Source organism: Rhinoderma darwinii, chromosome 2 (assembly GCF_050947455.1).
Source record: "Rhinoderma darwinii isolate aRhiDar2 chromosome 2, aRhiDar2.hap1, whole genome shotgun sequence".
Classification (NCBI taxonomy): domain Eukaryota; kingdom Metazoa; phylum Chordata; class Amphibia; order Anura; family Rhinodermatidae; genus Rhinoderma; species Rhinoderma darwinii.
Window position 1 is genome coordinate 114,517,782 of NC_134688.1, and position 20,752 is coordinate 114,538,533.

At 46.3% G+C, this 20,752-nt stretch overlaps 1 protein-coding gene across 3 annotated transcripts in view; it reads right to left on the minus strand.

Moving 5' to 3' along the window:
* The window catches only part of SPATS2 (spermatogenesis associated serine rich 2), an 87,642-nt gene extending 74,073 nt beyond the window's left edge, over nucleotides 1-13,569 (minus strand). Inside the window, exon 1 of one of the 3 annotated variants that reach the window (XM_075852171.1) lies at nucleotides 13,551-13,569. The gene's annotated coding sequence lies outside the window, so the exon portion shown is untranslated. Of the gene's footprint in view, nucleotides 1-12,425; nucleotides 12,554-12,583; nucleotides 12,769-13,550 lie in introns of those variants that run through there. The other 2 variants (XM_075852170.1, XM_075852169.1) reach the window with 2 other exon arrangements.
* Nucleotides 13,570-20,752: the final 7,183 nt, after the last annotated feature.

Below are 20,752 nucleotides of genomic sequence, written 5' to 3' on the forward strand. Positions count from 1 at the left end.
GTTAAAAGAGCAGATCAGCAGATGAATGAGCATTTGCTGGTTTATCAGCCGATTGTTGCCCTGTTTACACAGGGCAATAATTGGGAATGAGCATTCGTATAAATGCTCATTTGCCCGATCATTGATTTATGTAGGCCTTTAAAGGATCTGATTAATACCGCTTGTACAGGCGATATTAACCCTATTTAGGTAAGAGGACGCAAATTTATCATTCAAGATTTATAGTTATTTGGCTGTTTAAAGGATCTGCTGTTCACATCTGGAGACATCTGTGGCATCTCGGAGACCGATACCACAGGACACCTTTAGAGGTCTTGTGGGGTAAATGCCTCGAGGTGTTTTTGTGACAAGGGGAACCTATACAAAATTAGGCAGGTGGTATTAATGTTATGGCTTAACTGTATGTGTAATATATATATATATATATATATATATATATATATATATACATACAAATTTGGAATTCGATACCGATACTTGGTGTAGTATTGCGATTTCGATAAAAAGGCGATACTATGCCAACAGTAATAAAAAAAAAAGTTCTTCCGTTTTGTGATGTGGGGCGCGTGGTGTGATGATTAATTTAACCTCCATTAGCATCACAATAATTAACCCCATTATGCTTCGCAGTCATAATGGGTTAATGTGTGAGGTACATGATGGGGTTAATTACTATTAATGTGAGGCACATGGAGGCACATCACACCTCGTGCCCCACAATAAGTGTAAAGTTTCCATGTAATTTTTTTTACAGTGTACACATCATAAATGACGCAAAAAAATTGTTGTGCAGGTTATTATGCCCACGCCAATACCTAATGTGTGTATATTTTATGTATTGACACTTATTTTAATGTTTATTGTAAAAAAAAAAACGGTGTATTTTTTAAAATTTTATATTACTTTGTTTTTACTTTATTTTTAAACTTGAATGTACTGGCATATATCAGATATATGCCAGTACATTAGCCTGTGTACGTATAGTACACAGGCAGTTGTTAGGACATACCCAAGTAGGCCCTAACAGAAGATATGGCAAGACAGCCCTGGGGTCCTTCAATAGACCCTGGGCTGTCTGCCCATATATGGTATGGCCCTCAATCGTGTCACAGGAATTCCCTGTGACGCGATCCAGGGGCATCTCCCCTTCTCATTTACTCCTGAATGCTGCAGTCCGCTGTGATCACAGCATTCAGGAGAATAACAGCGGAGATGAGAGGTTCCTTTCATCTTCGACGTTACAGAGCGGGGCTGCGGCTGTGTAATACAGGCATTGCCCCACTCATGACAGTAAGTGTGCGGGCGGTGCTGCACGAATGAGCGCAAGCACTGAAGACAGAACATGGGGGTGTTTTGCAGCACGCCCGCCATGTTCGGTCTTCCGTGCCGCCGCTCATTAGTGCAGTGCTGGCCGCATCGCATCATCCTGACGGCGCGCACTTGTCAGGACTCAGGAGCGGGGCGATGGCTGTATCACACATGTATTACACAGTCGCAGCCCCACTCTCATACATTCATGTGTTACTATACTGAGCTGTGCGGCCGCACAGCTTCGTATCAAAATACATGAAATAATGGTATTGAACCGTTTGGGGATGCACAGTATCAAAACAGTATCGAAGTCCCGATTCATCGTGCAACACACACACACACACACACACAATGCATCGAAACTTCGATACTGTCTCGATACTCTGCATCCCCAAACGGTTCGATACCGCTATTTCCTGTATTTCGATACTTAGCTGCGCAGCCGCACAGCTCAGTATAGTAATACATGAATGTATGAGAGCGGGGCTGCGGCTGTGTAATACAGTCATTGCCGCGCTCCTGAGTCCTGATAACAAGTGCGCGCTGTCAGGATGATTTGATGCGGCCGGCGCTGCACTAATGAGCGGCGGCACTGAAGACAGAACATGGCGGGCGCACTAAAAAACACCCCCATGTTCTGTCTTCAGTGCCTGAACCGCCGCTCATTAGTGCAGTGCCAGCCACATCACCTCATGCTGACCGCGCACGCACTTCCTGTCAGGAGCGGGGCAATGGCTGTATTTAACAGCTGCAGCCCCGCTCTATAATGGCGGAGATCAGAGAAACCTCTCATCTCTGCCGTTATTCCCCTGAATTCTGCCATCACAGCGGACTGCAGCATTCAGGAGAAAATGAGAAGGGGGATGCCCATGGATCGCGTCACAGGGAATTCCTGTGACGCGATCGAGGGCCATACCATATATGGCCAGACAGCTCAGGGTCTATTGACGAACCCCAGGGCTGTCTTACCATATTTCCTGTTAGGGCATACTGAGGTATGTCCTAACAGCCTGTGTACTATCCGTCCACAGGCTAATGTACTGGCACATATCTGATATATGTCAGTACATTAAAGTTTAAAAATAAAAGTAAAAACAAAGTAATGTTAAATTAAAAAATAAATAAATACACACACCTTTTTTACAATAAACATTAAAATAAGTCTCAATACATAAAATATTCACACATTCAGTATTGGCGCGGCCGTAATAACCTGCACAACAATTTTTTTGCATCATTTATGATGTGTACGCTGTAAAAAAATAAAATAAACACGGCTTTCTTTCACTTATTAATGTGAGGCGCGAGGTGCGATGAATTTAACCTCCATGTGCCTCACATTAATAGTAATTAACCCCATCATGTACCTCACACATTAACCCATTATGACTGAGAAACATGATGGGGTTAATTACTATTAACGTGAGGCACATTCAAAATTCAGCATCACACCTCGCGCCTCACATCAGAAAACGGAAGAACTTTTTTTTTTTATTACTGTTGGCAAAGTATCGAAATCGCAATGCTAAACTAAGTATCGGTATCGAAGTCCAAATTCTGGTATCGTGACACCACACACACACACACACACACACACACACTTGAGGTGAACATAAGCATGTGATATATAATGAGGGCTTTACGTTTTCATGTTGTCTTGTGCTTGTATTGGTTTCCTCTGGGTATGCAAATTAACAGTCTATCTATCAAGTCTTTCTAACAAGAAACATTGCTAGGGAACCACTTACATAGCCATTTTGCTAATATGCACTAACTGGAACTAGAATCACTTTAGCAGCTGTAACAATCCCATAATAAAACTCACAGGGATGCGGTAAACTCGAATTACACACGTCCCTCCTCTGAAAATCCATCAGCAGGCCTGAAACTGCCAGAGTGCGGATGGGCTGACAAGGAAGCCTTGGAGAAGGATATTTCTCTGCTCTAGTGCTGCATGCTCCCGCTGAGAACAGCTATTTAGAAGGGGATTTATTTATGTTTATTCCTAATAAGCAGCTGAAGTAATCACATGTGATCCTATATATTACATTAAGGCTTTCAATCATAGAGCAGTACTACTAAGTGTCCCAGAGTCAGTAGCAGTTTATATGTAGTACAAATTCCAAACAGTCTAATTCAGCTGTTTTCTTCCTTCTTAAAATGGCTAAGGAGGGGGGTGAGAAGTTGTTCAGCCTTGCGCTCCCTCCACCCCTAAACTCCCATTCAATAAGCATGACTGGGGGAACACATCGCTCCTGTCTGAGCAGGAAAGCTGAAACCGGAGGCACAGACTGCCCAGCCACACAAAGAAGACTTGTCTACCACTAGCCGGTCTACCTGAAAATAATCCCAGCTGTGTCATAAGGGCTAGAACAAGATCAAAAGGAAACCAAACTCCAGCCTGCTATCTGCTGGAGTGCCCAGTGGGTTTTAAAACCAGACTCCAGAATATTTGCAATGTTCAGCCCAGAGAGGCACTGCTGCCGGAAAGGATTAGTGAACGATGACAGCACTGAGTACAGAGTATGGAGTTAATGGCACCGCTCTTTTCCAGAGCTTACAGTTGACAATCTTGGCAGTCTGCAGTTCTTGCCTGCGTGGCAGTATGCGGGATAGTAAGGAAGGAGCTGAGATTCCAGTACGTCTACAGGTAGACAAACAGAGCCACAGCAAAATGAAAGGATTTACCTAAGGTCACGTAAAGGATGAGGTTGACGCAGGAGAAATCTATTCCATTTTCTATGTCATAACGGAAGGGACTTGGAAGGCTTTGTAAAGGTGCCAAATAATGAAGAGGCAGACAGCTTTATTGCTATCAAGTCCAGCTGTCTGCAGAAACGCCTCCAAAACACACCACAGTTCACCTCACAAAAATATGCTCAATAAAAAAGGGCAGCAATAGAGTCCCACCAGTCAGAGGTCACTAACCAGGGTGGAGATCCTTATTACATCAGATCTACCAGGTCAAGCCATAGCCGTGCAATATTTATCCAAGACCAACATCTGTCACTAGTAATGCCCAATCTCCTAACTAATCTAACAGGCGCTGTCACACTGATACTAGCGAAAATGGTGTCCCAAAAAAGATTATTTTAAAAGTTATAAGCTTGATTCTAAATATGCAAATGAGGCTGTACTAGTAAAAGGGGCGGTAACGCTGGTCTCTTTCTGCGGGCGGTGTTTGCGTTGTCCCCTTCCCTGAACAGCGCGATCAGTTTAAATCGGGAGGTCACGCGGTGTTTATACTTCTGGCCGCTGCTACTTCAACACATCGCCTCCGAGCTCATCCAGGAAGATTGTCCCTGCATCGACCGTTTTATCGAGGGACCGTCAATGTGCGGCCAGAAGAGTATACACAGCGTGATTTCACAATGGAAATGGAGATCACGCTGTGCAGGGAAGGGGACAAGATGTATGACGCGGGTTGGACAGCATCATACAGACAACATAAACACCGCCCACAGAGAAAGTAGTGTTACCACCTCTTAATATAGCCTAATTTGCATATATAGAAAAAAAAGCTCATAACTTAAAATAAACATTTTGGGAAACCATTTTCACGGGAATTATCTGCATGACCGCACCTATTAGATTCGTTTGGATATTGGGCATTACTAAACTAGTGACAGATCCTCTTAAACACAACCTGTCACCAACTTTATGCTGCCCTCCCTGAGCAGACACTGATTTCAGCGGTCTGTCACTTATGTCTGATCTAAACGTTGCTGACTTGCATCTCAACGGGAGTAAGGAGTCAGATGTGTATTCATGAAGTTCCGCTCCTGCCGCCAATAAATGACAGCTTTCTCCCAACTACTGTGCATTGGGAGAAAGCGGGCAATCAGCAGCAGCTGGGCAGAGGGAGCGGCAGCTCATGAATACACCGGACTCCTCCTTGCCAGCATGACGTCAGCGAGGCAACCTTTAAAATGTAACAAAAACGACTTAAATATCGATTATAGGAAAACCCCTTTATCACCTATTAACAGGATAGGTAATGAATATTTGATTGGTGGGGGTCCAGCTACTGGGACCCCCACCGTTCCAGAGAACGGGCTCACCTGGCCGTCCCTGTGAACCCCATATGAATGGAGCAGTACTGCACATGCTCGGCCACCGCTCTATTTATTTTCTATGGGGCTGCTGAATGCCATAGGTGACAGGTGAATAGGTGACAATTCTCTGATCGTTGTGGGGCGCCACTGCTAAGAAAGCCATTAATTACTAGAACAGCGGTTCCCTAGCCATCCGGCAGTATTTGACTGAAGTGGCACAGAGCATGCATGAAGAGGCGCGGGGCGGATCGGGAACCCCATTCTGGTGACCAATCAAGACCCCCAGCAATAAGACCATCAGCGTCTCTGGATAGGCGATGAATGTCAATTCTGGGAATACCCTTTCAAAGGGAATCAGTCAACAGATTAAATGAGAAACCTCTAGACCCAGTTCACACAGAATTTTTGGTGCCGATTTTGATGCGGAAACCACATTGGAATCAGAGTCACAAAAGGGACAAAACCGAAAAGCTTTTAGCAGCTCGTGGGAAAAAAAAAAAAAGGTGGCATATCCTTTCTTGCCGCGGTTCTACCTCTGAACTCCCATTGAAATCAATGGGAAGCAGAAAAAGCTTTTTTCGCGGCAGTTTTTGCCCACGATGCTCAATGGCCAAAGACGCAGTGAAAATTGCAGCAAGAAAGCACAGGCAGATTTTTTTTTGCCTGCAAAATACTCAGTGTGAACAAGGCTTTAGGCCTCATGCACACGAACGTGCTTTTGCGGCCACAATTTTCCCCGAAAATCCACAGGAGAATTGTGGCCCCATTCATTCCTATGGGGCCATGAACACGACCGTGGTTGCCACGGTACGTGCATGGCCCCGGAGCCCGGACCGCAGAAAGAAAGGGCAAGCCTTATTACGGCTGTGTTCTGCGGTCCAGGCTCATTGAAAATAATGCGCACAGCTCGCGATTTGCGGGCGGCTCGCGGCTGACACTCCGTGGCCGGCCAACCCAGAAATCACGGCCGTGCACATGGCTACGGTCGTGTGCATGAGGCCTTATACTTCACTACACTGTACCATTCCAATGGAAATATTTTACTTTGCTTTATATAGAGTACAAAAACAACTATGCACACATTTGTGAGAGTTTCTCTTGACAGAAAATTTTGGTTGAAGGTGGAAAAGTATACAAACATACATTGCCATTTGGTTCGTTTACCCTATATATTCTAACAGACCCAGGTATTGGTATCAAATATTTTTTTTTAATTCTAAAGCCTAGATGCTGTTCCACAACCATCAAATGATAAATCTAAACTGTACCTGACTGAACCCAATGGACTTTTTTTTGTCATTTTGATGGAAAGAATAGCACGGGGGTAAGTGATGAGCGCAGATGTAAACAGAGCTTTAGTTGAATAGAAAACAGTATTTTACCTTAATAGAGTTAGAAATGTAGACTCGTCTTAGGCTGGATTCACATGAGCATGTTCGGTCCGTAAAGGACGGAACGTATTTCGGCTGCAAGTCCCGGACCGAACACACTGCAGGGAGCCGGGCTCCTAGCATCATAGTTATGTACGACGCTGGGAGTCCCTGCCTCTCCATGGAACTACTGTCCCGTACTGAAAACATGATTACAGTACAGGACAGTTGTCCCGCAGCGAGGCAGGGACTCCTAGCATCGTACATAACTATGATGCTAGGAGCCCGGCTTCCCTGCAGTGTGTTCAGTCCGGGACTTGCAGCCAAAATACGTTCCGTCCTTTACGGACCGAACACGCTCGTGTGAATACAGCCTTAAAAACACAGAAATTTGGCTTAGAAACTATTTGTTCCTGACCACCTAGCACATCAGTCTTATGGTTGCCAACAAAGGGCCGACTGTAATTTTAATCGGAACGGAGCCCTGACAGACACAAATGGAAATGGTTACGTCGTTTTAACGGCAACCGCGTAGATGACTACGCTATTGATTCCGTCAAAACGACGGAACCCTTGCACAACGGAGAGAAACGGAAACCAATTGCGCCGGATCCGTCAGGGCTCAGTTCCGACAGAAAGCTTTGACGGAACGTCGAAACGTAGCCCCACGCAGATGGGTACAATGCCTAAGATTGTATAATTGTAAGGCTGGATTCACACGACCATGTTACGTCCGTAATGGACGGAACGTATTTCGGCCGCAAGTCCCGGACCGAACACAGTGCAGGGAGCCGGGCTCCTAGCATCATAGTTATGTACGATGCTAGGAGTCCCTGCCTCTCCGTGGAACTACTGTCTCGTACTGAAAACATGATTACAGTACGGGACAGTTGTCCTGCAGCGAGGCAGGGACTCCTAGCGTCGTACATAAGTATGATGCTAGGAGCCAGGCTCCCTGCACTGTGTTCGGTCCGGGACTTGCGGCCGAAATACGTTCCGTCCATTACGGACGTAACATAGTCGCACATACGCAGGCCGCCCCTCGCACATAGCGCTCTGCCAGACCGCCCCTCGCGCTCTGCCAGACCGCCTCTCGCGCTCTGCCAGACCGCCCCTCGCACATAGCGCTCTGCCAGACCGCTCTGCCTGACGTGACTCACATTTAGCAGGTCACGCAGCGGCAGTCAGAGAGGTCGGTGCCGGCCGGGAATAAACCAGTTCGGTCACGTGACCGGAGTCCGTCATCTGACCTCATGTCACTGACGTGCGGTCAGGTGAGTGGTCCACTCCCGACACTGACCTCACATGGCCGCGGTCTGCATATTTTCAGATTGAAAATATGCCCGCAGCCACCCACTCTTTCCTTTGCACTGCCAATGTCCTTTTTGGCGCATTCACAGTGCAACGTTCCGGGAGAACAATATCTCGGACAGTGCTTTTTACTGCCGGAGACTACGGGCAGTCCTGCAGTTGTGGCGCTGCATGTAAAAACCTGATTCAGGTTTTTACATGTAGTGGACTTCACGGGCCACATTCGTCCCGCGGGCCTTATGTTTGACACGTGTGACCAAGTTATTGTGCCAGAGCATTGAATCAATATTATCTCAATAATCCTGTTTCTTGGGGTTTGTATTTTATGTGTATTTATTATTTTGCTTACTTGCACTTTATTTTCCTTTTTGTTTACTATTATGGTCTATATCTCAAAAGGTCAGAAAAGCCCTTTGGGGGACTATTTTTTTTTTTTTTCCACATTGTTTTTCCACTGTAACTGGGGCAGCACAGCTGTTTACATACAGCCAGCGGTCGGCAAACAACATACCAATAGTATCTGAGCAACTGCTATAAGGATATGTGCAAATGGATTAATTTTTTTAGGGTATGAACACAGCGTATTCAGGGCATATCCGCCCGCAAACCCGCACCACGCTGTGGTGTGTTTTCTCGGGTGAGTAATCCCTCCTCCGACATCCGCTCTGGCCTCCCTGGATGACAATGCAGGCCATGAGACCACTGCAGCCTGTGATTGGAGAAGAAGCAGGGATCTCTGGGTAAGTATAACTTTATTTAATTTTTTTCTTACTTGCGATTTTTGCAGCGAAATCACGGATTCCGGCGCAAATATCGCAACACGCCACATTGTTGCTGGTTTAAAGAGGCTGTAGAGGAAAAAAAATTTCTAACAACTGTCCCCCAGCCTTGGTTTGCTTTCCCTAATACCCCCTATTAAACTTCTAACCAGTTTGTTTGATCTCCATCGTCACTGCTGCTCTGTTTGTTTACATCCCTTGCTGTCTGTTTCCTGTCTTGTAACCCACCATACACATGATCCCCTGCTGCATCTGAGGAGACAGTTGCACCCCCCCCCTTCCTCCAAAGCATCTCAGCTATTTGCATAATGCCCAGCCCTTCTATGGTCACAGGATCATTCCCTGCTCTAATTCCAGGCAGCTCCCTCCCTGCACACGGTCCTACACACTAATAATCATCATTATCCTTTGTGTGAAGGCAGTGACTTCTCCTGGAGCGGAATCCCTGGCCACATCGTCGGCTGCTATGGCCACAGATTCCAACCCGCAGCAGAAAGCAGAGTTTATGCCGCAGATTTTATAAAGAATCCACAGTGGATTTGCCATTGGCCTTGTGAACATGGCCTTAAAGGGGTTTTCCCATCAAACATATGACCTATCCACAGGATATGTCAAATGTCAGATAGGTGTGGGTCCCAGAGGTGGGACCTGCGCCTATCTCTAGTACAGGGCCTCCTAAACCCTGTTCTACCGCTCTGTGTTGTGGCTGAAGCGCGTGATTCCCAACCATGAATTACAGAAACAGAGCAGCTCGCGGAGCTACGCTGTTTCTGTAACTCCCATAGTAGTGACTGGCAGTTACGGAAGCAGCGTAGCATGCGAGCTACACTGTTGCTATAACTACCATTCAGTTCTGTGGGACATATGGAAACTTAGCTCAGCGATCTACTCTGTTTCTGTAATTCATGGTCGGGAATCACGCGCTTCAGCGACAACACAAAGCGGTAGAACAAGGATTAGGGGGCCCTATACTAGGGATAGGTGCAGGTCCCCGAGGTGGTACCCGCATCTATCTGACATTTATGACATCCAGTGGATATATCATAAACGTCTCCGATGGGAAAACCCCTTTAGATGTATTTTCTTATATACTGCTTACAATACCATATACATTTTGCAATAGACTTCATAGGGGAGTGTCGCCGAGATGTGGTCAGGTAGTCAATGCTGGTCAGATATGTCTATCAACTTCTGAAAACAATCTATGAGCCAGGAAAAAAAAATTGCACCTACTGACTATAGATAATGACCATGAACTGTGGCATCAGCTGGACTTCTCACATGGCTTTGACCAGTTCTGCCAGTCTGTATACTGTCTAAAGCAGCGATTCCCAAAATTATCACTGTCAAAGAACCCCTGAAATAGGTTTCCACTTTCAGGGAACCCCTACTTCCATTCCTCAAACAAACTTGGTATAGGGGCAGGTGAAACATTCTAGAAACCCTGCATACTGCCATATTCTGGCCTATACAGGTTGGCTGCATTGCCAAGAATCTGAGCAGCCTGAAATCAGTTTGCCATCTCTACAGTAAAAGTGACAGAAGTTTTAAATGTTTTATTCTAAGGAACCCCTGGGAATTATGATCAGGACTGATCAACACTGGTCTACAGCATCTTCTTTATATTTAGCTGCTGTTCAAAAACCAAATTTTTATTTGCATTAGTTTCCTTAAATAGCCGGTCTGTAAACTAATGGATTTTCCCCATGACGAAAAATATTTACTTAACTAATATTTCCTATGTCCAGGTTTGGATAAATGGGAGGGAAACAAGACAGTTCTGAGCCTGAAGGGACCAGTCAGCAGGTCCCCGCACTCAGGATACAGGACAGTATCTATTAGAATCAGCTTCTCCAAGTAGGGAGAAATACGTGGAGGACTCGACAAAAGACAATCCGGGTATCACTACAGCTTAGTGATCACACTGAACAGAGGGTGGCAGAAGAAGAATTTGAACTTTGAGTGAAACACAATGCAGTCCTATCACAAATCTCATTCATTCTGTTGACCACGTTCTTAGATCCACCTAAGGCCATTTACACAAAGATGACATGAGAACAATAATGAGCAGCGCCAACGAAACAACCTGCGCAAATAAGAAACGCAGTCACAGAATATAACGTCCTATTGTTCACAAATTCTACCCTGCTTTCTAAAAATACGATCTAATTCTCCTTGCGTGCATACAACTAATGATACATCATTATGGAGAAAGAAGTCTTTGGAGACTTGATCAGTGTAAACAGCGTTTACTTGGGAAAATTCAGAACAACTTGGTCTAAACGTAGCAACTTTACATCTTCTGCATTTATCAAAGCGATTTTTTTCTTCCTTTTTTAATACCAATTATTCACATAATGGCAACTATTGCCGACAGCGACATTTCACTTTTTTTTTTTTTTTAAAACTACACGATTAGAAGATGGAGCGTTTGTTTAAACAGGGCAATTATCGGCAACGAGTTATACGAACGCTCGTCTGCACGATAACCGCGAAGTGTAAAAGGGCCTCTAGAGCCGATACTACAACTCCCTAAATGCCACGACTGCCACCTCCGGTCAGCAGATATGGGGAGATGTAGTTTGGCAACAGCTGGCGCATCACAGGTTGGGCATTACTGATAAAGATTAAGCCAATTTGATTATTTTTTTTTAAGCGGCCAGCCATCATGACGATCAATAGAAAACAACCGAAAAGGTAAAGTCAGCAGCAAATATATAGACCGATGTATCAAAACCGGTGCAAAAGAAAAGCTGAGTAGTTGCCCATGGCAACCAATCACATTGCAGCTGTCATTTTCCAAAAGGCCTCTGAAAAATACATTTGCACTTGTTTTAAAATATATCCTCCAGTAGCTACCTGGAATTTGACCACTCTTACTATATAGGAACCTACATACTGCATGGAGGTATACAGCATATAGAAGTAAAGCATGGGGGGTGGAATATATATATATATATATATATATATATATATATAGGACACACCTGTGGCCAAAAGTGATAGATTCCTTTAAGAATCTTAGGCTCAAACCTCACAGAAATAGAAAGTCAACCTAGAAGATGTATGACGTGCTGTACATGGACAGTCTATACGCCCTCCTGTCACATACATCAGCAGTGCGCCCATAGACCCGCGGGCAGACTATATACTGTAGTAGTCATCTGCTGGCCTGACACTTCACCATAGTCCGGACTCTGCATCCTGCAGGGTAATGAAACGTCGCTGCACTCGTAGCCGTCATGTACGTCACTCAGTCCGCCTCTTATGACACAATACCGCCACCCATAGGAGTAGGCTAGAGAGCCGTGCACCTCCATCCTGCCCTGCAGCATCTCCTGCCCTCCCTCTTCCAGCACTGCCACCTTCACCACTCCCTCCAGCATCCTCACACGTCCCCTCTGCAGACACCAGCACAATGGCACGGTGTGGCCCACAGTCAGGCGGCGATACGCGGCCCTGCTCCGACTGCACAGCTCAGGCCATAATTGAAATACCGTGATTAACAGGGGAGCAAAGAGACGCGACCACGGGCTGAACAATACGCGCCTCCCACACGCCCGTACTGTTCTCCCCGCTTTTATTCTCTGCACACGTACCGTTATACGCCTGCCGGATGCTGGGCCGAGCTGCACTGACGGAACACACCGAGACTCCAGTGCCGGGTCCTTAGAGCGGCCGAGCTGGAGAATTCTCTAACTAGGGGGAGTCTCGGGCGGGGCCTGAGCAGTGAGTGGGTGGGGAATAAGGAACCTACCAATAAGAAGACCGCATTCCGATGCGCGCAGGGGAGGCGTGGTCGACAAGCGAACAAAAAATAGTCGTAGTCCCACGGGCAAATTTGAAAGAAAAAATGGGATTGGCTCATGCGTCCGGAAATATACTAAGATTTCCGAGTGGTGACGGAAATTACCGAGGGAGCGGGTCAATTCCAGTGGATATAACTGGTGACATGGTGAGGTACATGACGTCACTGACCGTAGTCACCAGTCAGTGCTTAGCTTTATGTTTCGATAGTTGGTTGCTAGTGGTGACTGCTGATGTCACACACAAAGATTCCATCTCAGTATATGTTATACATGTTTTTGTATTTCTCATATAATAGAGAGTGACCGATCACATCTCCATTTTTAGGGTGGGTGATGGACCGAACAGTCGGACCCGCAAAGTTTCAGGGGACTTGTGAAATACTACTCAATGAAAGAGTAGAGAGCACATCAGAATTGCAGTACCAGAGAAGACCACCTCACCCCTGTCCTGCCATCGGAGATTCAATGGGAATAGTAGAGTAAGCTCGGCTTGGCTGTTTCCATGACCTTAAAAAGGAGAATGAACACACCTTCCAACTTTCAAGTGTTACAAAGAGAGACAACCGATGCGGCGCGTTGCGGCATTTTTTTTTCTTTTAAGCCACACCTCAAACCCCTCCCAATCCCTGCCAATACACACCTGGTTCAGCCCACACAGTATCATGCTCCTGTAGTGCCTCCCGCACATTATAATACCAAATAGCTGCCACCATACAGTATAATGCCCCCATAGCTGCCACCATATAGTATACTGACCCATAGATGCACCCATACAGTATAAAGCCAACACAGATGCCCCCATTCAGTATAATGCCCATACAGATGCCCCATGCCGTATAATTCCCAAACAAATTCCCCCAAACAGCATAATGCTCCATGCAGCGTCTATGGCCGCGGACCGTCATCCTGACTTACCCTCTGGCGGCCATGGACGAGTGAGCTCCTGGTGGCATCTCCCTCCTAGGAGACGCCGGCAATCTCTTCCGCGTACTGAGACTGGCTCCCGCAGGGTGCACATGCCCACGCGTGCTCAGCCTTAAAGGGCCAGTACGCGCACATTCAGAATAGCTGAAATTAGCCAAGAAGCCCTCTGGACTATAAAAGGGGCTCTGCCCTCCCAATCATTGCCTGAGCGTTGTTGTGCTACCCTAGTTTGTCTTTGCAAATGGTCTCCTAAGTGTTTTCCAGTTCCCAGTGTTTCCCGTTCCTGCTTCCTGTACCCTGTATCCAGGGGCGTAGCTAAAGGCTCATGGGCCCCGATGCAAACTTCTCATGGCCGACGGTCCGCAGCTTTCAGCTGCATCGCTGGGTCTCCTAAGTGACCCAACAATGCAGCACTAGCAGCCGGGGCGTCACTAAGGCTGGGTTCACACACCCTATTTATGGACGTAATTCGGGCGTTTTAGCATTGAATTACGTCCGAAAATGCAGCTCAAAAGCGTTGGCAAACATCTGCCCATTCATTTGAATGGGTCTTACGATGTTCTGTGCCGACGGTCATTTTTTTTTACGCGCCGCTGTCAAAAGGCGGCGCGTAAAAAAGACGCCCGCGTCAAAGAAGTGCCTGTCACTTCTTCAGACGTAAATGGAGCCGTTTTCCATGGACTCCATAGAAAAACAGCTCCAATTACGTCCGTAATGGACGCAGCGAAAGACGCCTGCACATGCCATTACGGCTGAAATTACGGTGCTGTTTTCTCCTGAAAACAGCACCGTAATTTCAGCCGTAACAGACGCTGCCGTGTGAACATACCCTCAGGGCTTAAAATGTCAGGGGAAATAGCCCCAATACATATGTGTCCGCCCCCAAAAAAAATGTGTGTATAGGAGACAGCATATCTATAGCACTACAACCCTATAAACTATGGATAGGATTAGATACAGTGGCTCAGCAGACAGTATCACACATGATAGGATTAGATACAGTGGCTCAGCAGACAGTACCACACGATAGAATTAGATACAGTGGCTCAGAAGGCAGTATCACACATGATAGGATTAGATACAGTGGCTCAGCAGACAGTACCACACGATAGGATTAGATACAGTGGCTCAGAAGGCAGTATCACACATGATAGGATTAGATACAGTGGCTCAGCAGACAGTATCACACATGATCGGATTAGATATAGGGCCCAGCAGACAGTATCACACAAGATACGATTAGATACAGGGCCCAGCAGACAGTATCACACATGATTAGATTAGATACACAGCTCAGCAGACAGTATCACACATGATTGGATTAGATACAGGGCCCAGCTCGCTGACATTGCGGCTCCAGCGCTGGACCCAGGATAGGTAAGAATAATAATTTACTGATTTTTTTTGTGTTTTTTTTACAGGTTCGGTTGTTGGACTTCGGATACGAGGACTTCAATGACGGCGTTTTTTTTATTCTCAATAAAATGGTTAATGAGGGTTGTGTTTTTTTATTTCAATAAAATATTTTTTCTATGTGCTTGTATCTTTTTAAACTTCATTATCACCGCCTTAGTAATGGCCGCTGGCTGATTGACAACCTCCATTACAAAAAAAACACAAAGACATAGAAAAAATATTTTATTGAAATAAAAAAAAACCCACACAACCCTCATTAACCATTTTATTGATAATAAAAAAAAAGCTGTCATCGAAGTAGTCCTGGAATCCGACGTAGTCCAACGACCGAACCTGTATGAAAACACACAAAAAATGATTAGTAACACGTGTGTTAGGCTTAGATACAGGGCCCATGTGTGATACTGTCTGTGGGACCCTGTATCTAAGCCTACCACAACGTAGGCTTAGATACAGGGTCCAGCAGACAGTAATCTTATACAGTATAAGATTACTGTGTGCTGGGTCCCTGTATCTAAACCTACAGTGTGGTAGGCTTATATACAGGGCCCATCAGATAGGATCACACATGGGCCATGTATCTAAGCCTACCATTTGATTGGCTTAGATACAGGGACCAGCAGACAGGATCACGCATGGGCCATGTATCTAAGCCTACCATGTGATTGGCTTAGATACAGGGCCCAGCAGACAGGATCACACAATCTGTGATCCTGTCTCATGGGCCCCCTAAGCCTGCTACATCGTAGGCTTAGGGGTTGTACAGTCCCTAATCATTGATGGCCTATCCTCAGGATAGGCCATCAATAGCTGATGTGTCTCTCGGGACCCGCAAATCAGCTGTTTTGAAGGGGCTGCAGCACTCGTACGAGAGCTGCTTCCCCTTCATTTCACTACTCGCTCACACTGTGAATCGCCGACACCGATTCACAGGGTGACCGGAATGAAGTGACAGGAATGAAGGGGAGCAGCTCTCGTATGAGTGCTGCGGCCCCTTCAAAACAGCTGATTGGCGGGTCCCGGGAGTCGGACCCCGCCAGTCAGGGCTAACCTTACCTTCCTCTTCGGCCGCGGCGGGAGTTCTGTCGTCTCGATGCTGTGCGCGCCGCATAGCGCTGTGACGTCAAGCGCTGCGCACAGCGCTTGACGTCAGGACCTCCGCTGCGATCCGGAACCAGGAAGGTAAGTAAAGTATGTTACTATAGTAACAGGGGCCCGCGGCCCGAGTTACTATAGTAACTTTTTATTGATGTGGTTCGGGGGGCCGTGGGCCCCCTGGCTTCGGGGCCCGGTCGCAATTGCGACCGCTGCGACCCCTATAGCTACGCCAGTGCCTGTATCCCGTGCTACCGTGCCCCTGTGCCTTGAAGAGTTGAAGTCATGTTGTGCTCTCCGCTGCATCTACTGTGTCGCACCCCGCCGGGTGTCTGTCTACTGCCGGAGCCTCATCTTAGCCTGAAACCACCGCTACTGTCTACATTGCCTCAGGTATGTTTTCAGAACTATAGACATTGCATATACCTGTTTGGCCAGCTGTCAATTCAAGGGCCTGTCACCTACTCAAGCCATGCAATCGGATCTGCAGGACCTGCGAACACGACAGGATCAACTCCTTGTGGCAGTAAACTCCATGGCACTACAGCTAGGGGCGCTAGCTGTTTCCTCCTCTGCTCCTGTTCCAGCTTCTCCGGCTGATCCTCCTGCTACACCTCCTGTCAGCACCAGTTCTGATCCCCGATTCTCGCTGCCACTACCGCCTCGTTTTAACGGAGACGCAAGCGCATGCAGGGGATTTGTCAACCAGTGTCATATACACTTCACCTTGCATGCCAGAGCATTTCCCTCGGACGGCGCCAGGATCGCCTTCATTGTTTCCCTGCTTGCCGGCAAGGCCTTGGCGTGGGCGAACCCTATCTGGGAACCACAGGGACCCGAGACTTCCAGGGGTTCCTGCGGTTATTCGGGACTGTGTTTGAGGAGTCTGGGCGAGTTTCATCGGCAGCTACCTCCCTACTGAACCTTTGCCAGGAGGACACCTCCGTGGGCAAGTACACCACCCTGGCAGATGAGCTGTCCTGGAACAACGATGCGTTGGTAGCCTCCTTCTGGCATGGACTGTCATCTGAGATCAAGGACGAACTGGCTGCCCGTGATCTACCACCTACCTTAGATGACCTCATTTTACTTGCTACCCGGGTTGATATGAGGCTCAGAGAAAGATCCCAAGAGGTTCGTCGAGAGAGAAGGCTTCCTAGGTTGGCTCCCAACTTCCAGCAACCCCTCTTTTCCTCATTTATTGCTCTATCCGAGGTCCTTATGCAAGTAAATCGACTTAGACTATCTGTCCAGGAGAAATAGCGCAGGCGCACTTGTGGTCTTTGTCTATATTGCGACCTCGCTGGCCATGTCGTGCGTCTGTGTCCCAAGAAGCCAAAAAGTCCTCAGAAGCCAAAAAACTCCAATGCCTAGGATTGGTTGGGGAGACAACCCTGGGCGACACAGCATTTAACAGAGAATTTTCTTCCAAGCTGTCTATCCCTGTGACTATTGTCGCTGGCGAGACGACCCACCTGGCACCTGCCTGTCTGGACTCTGACTCTGCAGCCAATTTTATACGCAGAGACCTAGTGGATCTTCTTCACTTGCCTACTACCCTTCTGGAGAAGCCATTGATCGTTGCCTCAGTAAATGGACTGCCGCTGCCCGGCCCAATATTGTCTGTGACTAAACCGCTGAGGCTTCAAGTGGGAGCCCTTCATTCTGAGCTCATCTGCTTTTTTGTCCTGCCCAAGGCCGTCAACCCCGTGCTGCTGGGTTTGCCTTGGCTCCATCTACACGCCCCAGTCCTGTATTGGAACTTCGGAGGGGTTCTCCAGGTGCCCGAACCGCTGCCTGGGGCATATCCATCCGTTTCAGCCTCCTCTGCATCAGTCATTGGCATTGTTGCCCTCTTGCTACTCTCAGTTCTCGGATGTCTTCAACAAGAAGGAGGCAGAGGCGTCCTATTGACTTGGTCCCTGATTCGCCTCCTCCTCACGGAAGAGTATACCCTCTCTCCTTACCTGAGACCCATTCGATGTCTGCCTATATCAAGGAGAATTTAGAGAGGGGCTTAATACGCAAATCCTCATCCCCGGCCGGAGCTGGTTTTTTCTTTGTTAAAAAGAAGGACGGATCTCTCTGACCCTGCATTGACTACCGGGGCCTCAACCAGATCACGGTAAAGAACAGATACCCGTTGCCTTTAATTTCAGAACTGTTTGATCGCATACGGGGAGCAAATTTTTTTTCCAAACTAGACCTGTGGGGGGGCCTACAATCCAATCCGGATTCGTCAGGGTGAAGAATGGAAGACGGAATTTAATACTCGTGATGGGCACAATACGAATACCTGGATATGCCCTTCGGCCTGTGTCGCGCTCCCGCGGTCTTTCAAGTTTGTCAATGACATCTTCCGTGATCTCCTCTATGTCTGTGTTGTGGTGTATCTCGATGACATTTAGATTTTTCCCCCAGATCCAGCGACTCATTAACCCCTTAAGGACGCAGTCTAGTTTGTACCTTAAGGCTCAGAGCCTATTTTTCAAATCTGACATATTTCACTTTATGTGGTAATAACTTGGGAATGCTTAAACCTATCCAAGCGATTCTCAGATTGTTTTTCTCGTGAGACATTGGGCTTTATGATAGTGGTAAAATTTGGTCGATATATTCAGTGTTTATTTGGAAAAAATTGCAAATTGCATCTGCTTGTAAAACAGATGGTTATACCACCCAATATAGTTACTAGTTCACATTTCCCATATGTCTACTTTAGCTTGGCATCGTTTTTTGAACATTCTTTTATTTTTCTTGGACGTTACAAGGCTTAGAACATAAACAGCAATTTCTCATATTTTTAAGAAAATTTCAAAAGGCTTTTTTTTAAGGTACTTGTTCAGTTCTGAAGTCGCTTTGAGGGGGCCTATGTATTAGAAACCCCCATAAGACACCCCATTTTAAAAACTGGACCCCTCAAAGTATTCAAAACAACATTTAGAAAGTTTTTTTTAACCCTTTAGGCATTTCACAGGAATTAAAGCAAAGTGGAGGTGAAATTTGCAAATTTAATTTTTCTTGCTGAATTTCAATTTTATTCCATTTTTTTTATGTAACACAGAAGGTTTTACCAGAGAAATACTACTAAATGTGTATTGTCCAGATTCTGAAGTTTTTACAAATGTCCCACATGTGGCTCTAGTGTGCTCGTGGACTATAACACAGGCCTCAGAAGCAAAGAAGCACCTAGTGCATTTTGGGGCCTCTTTTTTTTTATTAGAATCTATTTTAGGCAGCATGCCAGGTTTGGAGAGGTGTTGAGGTGCTAAAATAGTAGGAATCCCCCATTTTGAAAACTATACCCCTCAAGGAATTCATTTATGGTTGTTGTTACCATTTTGACCACACAGTTTTTTCACAGCACGTATTTGAATTGGGCTGTGAAATTAAAAAAATGACATTTTTCCCAATAATATGTCATTTTTGATCAAAATTTCTTATTTTCACAAGAATTAAAATACCCCATTTTGTTGCCCAATTTCTCCTGAGTGCAGCAATACCCCATTTGCGGTGATAAACTGGCATTTGGGCCCATGGGAAGCCTCAGAAGGGAAGGAGCGCTTTGTGTTCTTTGGAATGCAGATTTTGCTGGATTGGTTTTCGGGTGCCATGTCGCATTTGCAGAGCCCCAGAGGTATCAAAGCAATGGAAACCCACCAGAAGTGACCCCCATTTTGGAAAATACACCCCTCAAGGAATTTATTTATGGGTGTTGTGACCATTTAGACCCAAAGTTTTTTCACAGAACTTATTTGAATTGGGCTGTGAATTTAAAAAAAAAAAGAACTTTTTTCCAATAATATGTAGTTTTGGCTCAAAATTTCTTATTTTCACAAGAAATAAAATACCCCATTTTGTTGCCCAATTTCTCCTGAGTGCAGCAATACCCTATTTGTGGTGATAAACTGCCGTTTGGGCCCATGGGAGGCCTCAGAAGAAAGGAGCACTATTTATTCTTTGGAGTCCAAATTTTGCTGGATTGGTTTTCGGGTGCCATGTTGCATTTGCGGAGCCCCAGAGGTATCAAAGCAATGGAAACCCCCAAGAAGTGACCCCATTTTAAAATCTACACCCCTTAAGGCATTCATCTAGAGGTGTAGTGAGCATTTTGACCCCACAGGTATTGTTTAAAAGGTAATGCGCGGCAGATGGTGCAGTGTGAGATTTGCAATTTTCTATATATGTATGCCATTTCAGTGTCCAATATATTGTGCCCAGCATGCGCCACCGGAGATATACACCCTATAAATTGTAATGTGGGTTCTCCTTGGTATGGCAGTACCCTACATGTGGCTGTTATCTGCTGGGCTTAGAAGGGATGGCAGGGCTTAGAAGGGATGGACCACCATTTGGCCTACTGGAGCTTTTCTGGTGCGAAGTCATGAATGCAAAAGCCCCTGAGGTACCTTGTATAGGTACATGGGTACTGGTGTGACATCTCTCTTGTACTTGTACTTGACACACAATATGTTGCTGCTGGATTGTGCCCTTCTCTCACCCCTTCTTAGTGTTTGCCCAAGCAGAGTCTTAGGGAGGTCTCTCAGATTTCTTCTAGCAGTGCCGCATGCCGCAGTACTTCTGGAAGCAAGGTACTTGAAGAGTGGGACGCTGGTATAAAAATTACCAGGTAGAGGTGGTAACCCTGGTCCAGCAGTGGGTGCACCAAATCCCACACAATT